At 43.3% G+C, this 9,056-nt stretch overlaps 1 long non-coding RNA gene across 1 annotated transcript; it reads left to right on the forward strand.

The window, feature by feature from the left end:
- Nucleotides 1–1,161: 1,161 nt before the first annotated feature.
- Nucleotides 1,162–4,267, forward strand: LOC133492009 (uncharacterized). Its single transcript, XR_009792542.1, has 3 exons — nucleotides 1,162–1,300; nucleotides 1,737–1,809; nucleotides 3,249–4,267. It is a non-coding gene; the product is annotated as an uncharacterized LOC133492009 (long non-coding RNA).
- The last annotated feature ends 4,789 nt before the right edge of the window (nucleotides 4,268–9,056 follow it).

The following is a 9,056-nucleotide window of genomic DNA, read 5'->3' on the forward strand; positions in this document are numbered from 1 at the left end:
TTTTTTTTTTTTGCTTTGTTCACTCGAATCAAATTGCCTTGACATGCGCTGCTTTCAGCGTAGACGTGGCATCTGTAAAGCTGGAATTGCTGGAAAAAAATTTTTTTGGTTCGTTTTTGTCTGCAGCGTCGATCATCTAACCTTTATGAAATATGTATACATCATGTACTTTTTCTACTGCAGGGTGGGGAAAAAGTCAACTGGTAGAGGCTCCTGCAGAAATTGGATGGAAAGCACGTGTGGGCCTCTTTCAATATTGACTCATATACAGTAAACTTGGCAGAAGGCTCTCTCTCTGGCTCTCTCTCACTGTCTCTCTCTCTCTCTCTCTCTCTCTCTCTCTCTCTCTCTCCCTCCCTCCCTCCCCGATTCCCTCTGATTTTCTCTATTTTTTCTCCCTCTGATTTTCTTCCTCTCTCTCTCTCTGATTTTCTATGTCTGATTTTCTCTCTCTCATTCTCTGATTTTCTCTCTCTCTTACTCTGGTTTGCTCTTTGATTTTCTCTTTCTCTCTCATTCTCTATGATTTTCTTTTTAATTCTCTCTCTCTCTCTCTCTCTCTCATTTTCTCTTTCTCTCTCTGGTTTCTTTCTCTCTCTTCTCTCGCTCTCTCTTTCTCTCTGATTATGATTTTCTCTTTCTCTCATTTTCTCTCATTTTCTGTCTGATTCTCTCTCTCTCGCTCTCATTCTCTGATTTTCTCTCTCTTTGGTTCGCTCTTTGATTTTCTCTTTCTGTCTTTCTCTGATTCTCTCCCTCTTTCTCTGATTCTCTCTCTCATTCTCTGAATCTCTGCCTCTGAATCTCAGATTTTCTCTCTCTGATTGTCTCTGATTTTCTCTCACTCTCTCTCTCTCTCTCTCTCTCTCTCTGATTCACTGATTTTCTCGCTCACTCTCGCTTTCTCTCCCTCTCTCGCTCTCTAACTCTCTCTCTCTCGCTCTCTCTCTCGCTCTCTCTCTCTCTCTCTTCTCTCTCTCTGATTACTATTGATTGAAAGCCAGGATACACACCAGCGGGCGCTAATGAAGACGCTGCCAGCTCCAATCAGACGCCAGTATTGTTCACGAATGCCTCCTTGACCGCGTGTCATTTAAAATCGAGCATCTGTGGGTCAAATGTTTGGTCAACCTCCACCCCCAATATGTAAAACAAGTCGACATGTCAGGTTCTCTCGTCAACGGTCAGCTGGGATTGGCTTCGGCTCACTCGTGACCCTAATCAGGATGAGCAGTATTACAAAACGGATGGACGGGTGGATAAAAGGACAGTCCACCTCACTTCTCGCACTAAAGCTCAGGTGGGTAACCTGTTTCTCTCACCAAAACTCTGATGGGATTCCCCGCTTCTCTCATCAAAGTTGGCTAGATTATAGTTTGGTTTCCTGCAACCATAAGGATGACAGGTTCTGTAGAAAATGTATAGATGGAGAGTCCAGGGTATAACCACAGTCCTTGGCTGTATCCCACTTCTATCGCCCAATATCAGGCGATACCCCACTTCTCCTGCCTAAAGTCAGCTGGGATGAGTCCTCAAATGGAAAGAAAAACATGTAGTCACTGTAATTATCTCAGCCTGAGTTAATTAAAAGGGAGATCAAAGACAATGAGAAGTTGTGTGAATGTTTGTGTGGACTCCATCGAGTTCGGCGCCATCTGTCAAATCCTGCAGGCTTTTGTCTGCCGAGTTCATTTGTTTTATCCTTGCTGAGGTCTCTTTGTCTCTTGTGTTTACAGACAGAATATTTGTGATTCCTTCCAAGACAAACTTTGGCTGAGAGAACCGACTGCAGCTCTGAATCTGGCCCCCGTGCGTAGGCGCCATTCACTTTGCCATTGTTGTCGTTTAGAAGAATACAAATTTTATATGTACGCAATGCTTCAAGCGATGAATATTTGAACGTAAACGGTCAAACACATGTCGATATACAGTATAACTGCATTCACAAGTGTATTCTTTGTCCTCTATTTGGTATAGCTTGTAGTCACAGTAGTTGTGAAGCTCTTCTTCACCTTTGTATGCATGGCTGTATTACACTGCCACCTGGTGGCCACGCACCACAAGGCGAATCATCATGTGAGTCAGAAAGCAACAGAAGTCTTTGACTGTTCATTGAGTACTCAAGCGTGAATACTCTTACTCGTATCATTCTGAGGGTTGGGGGGGTGGTATCAGATACCCCGAGTTACAGAATGAATATTTAATTAAAGTGACCACTGTGGTTCCTTTGCTTCAAAAGGCAACAAGATGGGGCCAAAGCAATTCATGGACGCCGAGCCGTGAATATGCAGCGGTTCACTTCGCTTGAAGTTTGTCCTCTTTGTTTTTCCACTCCCCCCACCCCCATTTCTCCCCCCCCCCATTTCTCTCGGCCAGTTCCCTCCCTCTGTAATTGCTTCCACACAGAGTCTTTCTCTTTAATGAGCAAAGCGTGGGATTAACGGCCGCCGGCGGAGGCAAACAGCCGTCCGGGACCCAGCGGCGGCTCATGAACGCATGCCGTTGCGGAGGCCTGGCAGCAGACGTCATCTCAGAGGAATGGTGAAAATGGAGCTGAGGACGGGGAGGGTAACGGGGGCGCAGGTTGGCCAGACGGGAGCACGGAGCGAAGACATAATAAATAAAACGTGACGCGCCGGGCAGGGGGATGCTTCCACGTGTGGACGGCTGGGAGTCGGCTTCTTAAGGAGCCATCAGCGTGGCTGTCTTGAGACTCATTCTGCTTCCTGATGGTCTATGTGAACGTTTGGGGGGTCCCCGCACAGTGATTTTCATTTTTTTTTCCCCCTCTCTCTCTCGCGTGGACTGCTGTCCTGAGGTCATGCCGTAAAAAACGAGGAAGGGGAGAGTGAGGGGGTGTCGCTTTGCAGCTACAGTCCGTAACAAATTGGACATAAGTATTCGGACGCCAGGCCTTTGTTGCATTCAGGGCGGATGGATGTTTCCCAATTGTACAATCGTGCTTTGGTTGAGACAACGCAGGTTTAATTTTCACTTTTGAAATTTACATTAGCTAAATCTCGCAGCACACCACCAAACCAAAGAAAATGTCACATTGACACGAGTGACTTGGCTGCAAGTGCACGCTTCACATACGAGCGAGCGGACCTCATTCAAGTCATTCACAATGAGGAATGAACGATTTCCTAAAAAAAAAATCATTTCCTGACACGGACCAGTTGGAGTTTATTCTCAAACCAAACATCAAGGCACAGCTTAATTTGTTCTTTTGTGCTCTTTCTTCACAGATGCCACAAGATGCTGCCATAGCCCCGTCTAAATAGGAAAGAAGCACAGTTTGCTGCCAAGGAAATACAGTAATGCCTCGGTTCTCAACCACAATCCGTTCCAGAAAACGGTTCGAGGCGTGATTTGTTGGAAAACCGAATCGATGTTTACCATTGCAGTAAATGGAAAAAGAAATAATGCGTTCCAAGCCTAAAAAATTGGTCTTTTTAAAGCATTTTTTTTAGCTTTTTCCATAGTAGAAATACAAGAATAGTTTAAATATTTTATACAATTAAATAATTTCAGAAATATATTTATTTTTTGCTTAAAAGTTATGCTTTAGTAGTAGCGTAATCTAGGGTGGGAGTGCATTGCCGTATCTGTAGCAACTCGGCCCCCAGCCTTGTAAACTTTATTAACAAAAGCGCAGACTAACTTTAAACAAGCAAGTGGGTGGGTCAACTGCTTGCGCCGCGTCCATTATGTTATTGGATATGTTTTTTCGGCAGCGTGGGAATTCACAACAAAGCGCATCGTGCGTAAGCTGGTCTGGCCGCGCGCAATATGTTATTTTTGGGTTTTCTCAGGGGTGTTCGAGTACCGATTTTTGTTCGAAAACAGAAGCAAAAAAACTCAGAATTTTCATTGGAAAACCAATTTGTTCGAAAACGGGGGACGTTCAAGAGGCGAGGCTTTACTGTATATTGAAGTGATTAATTTTGGGTAAAAGACAAGCTTTTTTATGTCAGAGACAAGTTAAATGTTTGTCGTCAGGTTCGAAAAGGAGAGTCCTCCCCTGGATTTTCTTTTTTAGGCGTCATTTACTCGTGGTTTTCACAATTTTGCAGCAGGCTTCGGTCCAGATGATGGCTGGATCCCAAAAGTGTCTTCAAGGGGCTCGTTCATACAAGTCCAGTTTTCACTGGTACCCTTCAGTGGCAGCATCCCAAAAGAAGACAAAGAAGAAAAACAAGGCCAAACACAACTACAACCGTCAATTCCCAAATGACTTACTGTACCGTAAAGTCTTGGATGGAAACTTTTCCTTGGCAATAAAACTGAAGAAGCGTTTTTGTAGCGACTATTGCATGCTTTGCTGCATGTCCGCGTTTCCCCTCCACTGGTGTGTGCGTGCGCTTGATTTGCCTTGGCAGTGTGGGCTAAGGTATTAAAGGTAAACGCGGTGACGGCACTCCCAGGCTCGCACGCCACCCGTCGGCCCTTTCACGCCTCGCCCTGAAACGGCGTCGCACCGAGAGCTGTCAGCTGCGCTGCTCCGGCGAGGCGAGCGCACGCATCGCTTGCCCTTGAAAGGTGCGTGAGTCACAAAAGTATTGCACTCGTAACCACTTTTCAAGGGGACATCTTAAGGGGAATGGACTTTTTCGTGTTTTGTTTACAAATAGTTGTGCATCCGAGCACCGAGTGTGAAATTAAATCACCGCCGAAATCATTAGTGAGTACGATTGGGCGCGCGGGGGGGAGGGGGGGGTATCGCCTGCTCTTACTGCAGCTGGGACGGCGTCACCAGAAGTCTGTGATAAATGAAATAAATGATCTCCATCTACACCGCTGCCCCTCTGTTAGTTCAGACATTTCACCCTCATTGCCCAAAAATTCATGCGGTTGAGTGGGGTTGGGTGTGCGGTGGTCGTCCGAGTGGCCGCAGACACAGAGTGGCAGCCACGCTTCAGTCAGACTGGGCCAAGTCAGGTCTACATTTTCTCGTTTTTGATTAGGAAAGGGTGTTAATTGGCTTCGGAGCTCGCCGGCAAGCCCACCAATTATTCTATGGATGTCGTGGGTTTGGTGTGTGTTGGGGCTCAGCAGGGGGGGGGGGGGGGGGGTCAAAGTATGAGTTCCTGGCTCCCGTGGGTCTTTGTCACCCGCATCAAAAGTCTCCCTGGTCAGTTTTATGGAAGCGCTGACATTTTGCTTTACAGAACGGAAATGTCAGTGAAGTGATGAACTGACATTCTCTAGACTGTAAATATCGTGTTCTCAAAATGCAACATGTGTAGCACGAGTGGTACGTAGGGGAAAAAAAATGAAAACACTGATAAAGTGCAATTTGTTTGTATTTAACTTTTTATGCTCAATACATTTGTAATCGATTTATAACTTTTTGTTTTTGCATACGAAGCCACACAGGGACAAGACTAGACTTTCTTATAGTTAACTTTTCCTTTCTTGGCCATATTGTTTACCTCCACTTAGCAACAGAATCTAAAAATAAGGAATTTGAAAGATATGATATTTAACAGCTGTGTCCTATATGTACTGGAGACAGCTGCATACGGCTGAGCTTGGAAAACCGCCGGCTACGTCAGCTCACTCACTGATCTCACTGGGTCGTCGGGTAAGTTGATCAGCTCTCTTATATTTTTTTAATTAATTCTACATTCAGAAAAATACATCAACATGATAAAATATTGTCTGGCAAAAAAAAAAAAAATTATGAATCTGTACTATACAGTCAAGTTTTTTGTCCTTGTTTCAGCTCAGTAGTTACTTTTCTGCAGCCCCAAAGCATTCTGGCACCCGTTTTTGGGGGGTTTTTTTTAAACGCACATTCTGAATTTGGCCAAAAAATTATGTATGTTAAGTGTTAAACCTCGCATTACACGTCATTATTATTTAATTCTACATCCGCCTCGTCGATTACAATCCCCGTGCGCCGTGTGCATTAGCCAATCTCGATGCAAATGTCACATGCCGGCTCCGAATTAGCTTCATTTCACAGCCCGCTCGCCGTTTTATCTGTGCTCGCGCTCGGCGTAGGGGATTCGAGGCCGAGGCGGCGGCGCTGCGTGCCGCTGAGTGCAATTTAATTACCTGCTTTGCGTTGGCAAAATGAGGAAGGGGAAGGAGGAAAAAAAAAAAAACTGCCGGGGATGCAACTAATTGAGGTCTTGTTTGAAGGGTAAACAAATGCGCTGGAGGATCCCTGCCATCAGTTTGCCTGCACCGGAAGACAGAAAGGGCTGAAGCTACTTCCTGTCAAAATGCATTGAAGGCATTCACGATGCTGAATGTTTCATCAGGGCTTTGTGGAAGTACAGTACAAACATCCTTTAGAATAACAATAACGCAAATAAAAACAAAAAAAGGAGTGACTTTTGCTTTGACGCGTCTAATTTTGGAGCGTCACGCAAATTCATTCTTATGCCGGCGCCGCTATCGGCGCGTGAACGAGTTCAAGATGAGTTCAGTGTCAGAGCCGCACAAAGTTCTCCGCTTACTGTCGGGTCGCTCGCGTTTCCGGGTGGTTTGTTTGGGCTGTGACTGGAACAAGAGTTACAAGTCGACACTGCAGTTGCGGCGTATCGCGAGTAACTGCAATAAACATGAAACAAACTTGTTAAAGCGCTGTCATTTGTATTGCCACTTGTGGTGTAAAAAAAAAAAAAAAAAAAAACAACAAAAACCTGCCAAGCAGTATGAGCCACTTAATATTCTAAAAAATGCAAAAAAAAAAAATTAAAATTGAATTAGTGTAGTGTACAACAAATGTCACAATACATAAATGTGGGATTTTTTTTTTTCTTTCTGGGAAACATATCCACTTAAAAAAGAAAAAAACTATATAAAATTATTTTTAATGTCTATTTTTTGCTTTCAACATGTTCATGTGATTTTTATGGATTCCAACACATTTTATTTGGTCACAGACATTTGAAATCAAATCATGCTCTGAAGTTGTCTCCCACGCGCATGCAAGCGAGCCCGCCTGTTCCTAAAATGCCGTCAAGCTTACTGCTCTCACCGTAGATGGATCAAAGCTAAGTCATCTTCTATTTTTCATATGTTCGCCAACGTTTTAAGCCATAACGGAGAATGTCAATCTAACCAGCGCAACCTTTTCTTGCGCATATTATTATCAGTTTTTCTTTATTATTATATAGCCAAGGTTTCTCTTGACGTCACGTTACCCTTGTGGATACTTGAGCGGTGATTTGCAATCCAAACCCGGAGCGCTACCAAAATTAATATACAATTATTATTCAACTAAAATTGGATCGTCTTTGTTTAGTTACAAAATATTTATTGATCAATATTTTGGAAATACAGTCTGCGCTTTTAGATGTCTGAATACCTGTAACGGGGTTATTCCAAAAAACACAGCAGATGACAAATACGTCTCATAAAAAGTGCACCATTAATCTTGACAACATTACCAAAAAAAATTAAAAATTGTTTCAAAAAAATTGAAATTTCATTTATTTTATTTGTTCATTTATTTTGTCTCTGGACTCAGACGTTGTTTCTATTATTTGTGCTTAAAGGTGCAATATCGTGATGTGGAGTATTGCTGATCCATTTGTGCAAAGGAGAGGCGGTAAGAACATGATTTTGCTTCCGAATATGAAGATTCTTGGTGAATAATAGCATTTTTCAAGCAACGGTACAATATTTTAAGGTTTTTTGTTTAGAAGTGATGATGGCACCATTTTCGTCCTTTTCACTGCAAAGCCAAAAATTAATTCAGGTTGTTGCTTTGATAAGCAAGTTGTTGTTTAAACTAAAAAAAATGAAGGGTGACTTTTTGGTTTTTTTAGATTTGCACCTCCGCAAAATAAAAAAAAAATATAGAACCGTTCGCAGATCCTTCACAGGAAAACTCTTGCAATGACGAATGCAGAGGTGGCAAAAGTGCCCACGCACTAAACTTAAGTAGAAGTATAGATACAGAATCTGTGATATGAAAAGACTAATAAATCCAGAAGTACAGCTGGACCTCTTGTTTAAGCACAGTGGGGGGTGGGGGGCCTTTGTCAGCTGCCCTCAGTCTCCGTTTGGATCATTTCTTTTCTGCTTGTGACAAGATGTAAATAGAAGAGCGTTGCATCGTTACTCCCACAAAAAGTCAAAAAGAAAGCGACACGTGCTAACGCTAACGCTGAACGCCACCATATGATACTCCACAATCTCCACTTTGTTGAACTGCTCCCTTTTCTCGATGCCCTTCCTCTCCCCTTGGATCAATTTCGTCCCCTGGTGACAAGAAGTTAATAGTTAATGAGTACATTTTGTAGTAGAGTAGTACTGTTTATGTATGCTCTTAGTCCCATCTCAGATAAATAGATCAAATGGAACTAAAACCAACAGACCTCCATTTTGTCGTAAAATTTGCCTCATAGGCAGTCAAAGGAAAAGCAAAGATCATGCTAATGTTAGCTTTGTGTGCAGTATAACGAGCCATAATTTCTATTTTCTGTCTCTCTGTTTTCTTGCTGCCCTCAGTTTCCTCGCTTCTTCATTTTTAATTTTGTGACTCAGAATAAGTGTCAAAGAAAAAAAATGTGTGCTAATATGAACTGAATATTGCAGTATGATGCGCCACAGTCTCCCCGTTGCTCAGTGCTCGGTTTTCTCGCCGTTACAGGGAAAATTCATTTTGTGTCACATTATCAGTGTTGCAAAAAAACAAAAAAAAGCGATGACGAGCTGAATAAAAGTAAAAAAAGTTACTCCCTGGATCACTTCTGAACTGAGGCGTAAAACTCAAAATTCAGATTGTCTTTTAAGACAGGGACTTCCACAAAATCCTGCTCCAAAACTGACTTGTACTACTGTACTTATTTTTTTCCAAACAACATTTGAGGCAGGCCATATGGAGCCGGAGAGTATGGAGGGTGTTTCACAAATTACATACAGACTTTTTGCATCAAGTGTCAGGGCCCCCTTGCTTCCTCCCCTTCCTCCCATTCCTCCTCCTCCTCCTCGTCCGGCGCTGTCCAAGTCACCCTCAGCACGGGTCGCGGCGGAGCAAACGCTGCCCACATGGCTTGAAAAACTCACCCCCGCACTTTTTTCTGCGAGGCGTA

Source organism: Syngnathoides biaculeatus, chromosome 18, assembly GCF_019802595.1.
Source record: "Syngnathoides biaculeatus isolate LvHL_M chromosome 18, ASM1980259v1, whole genome shotgun sequence".
Classification (NCBI taxonomy): domain Eukaryota; kingdom Metazoa; phylum Chordata; class Actinopteri; order Syngnathiformes; family Syngnathidae; genus Syngnathoides; species Syngnathoides biaculeatus.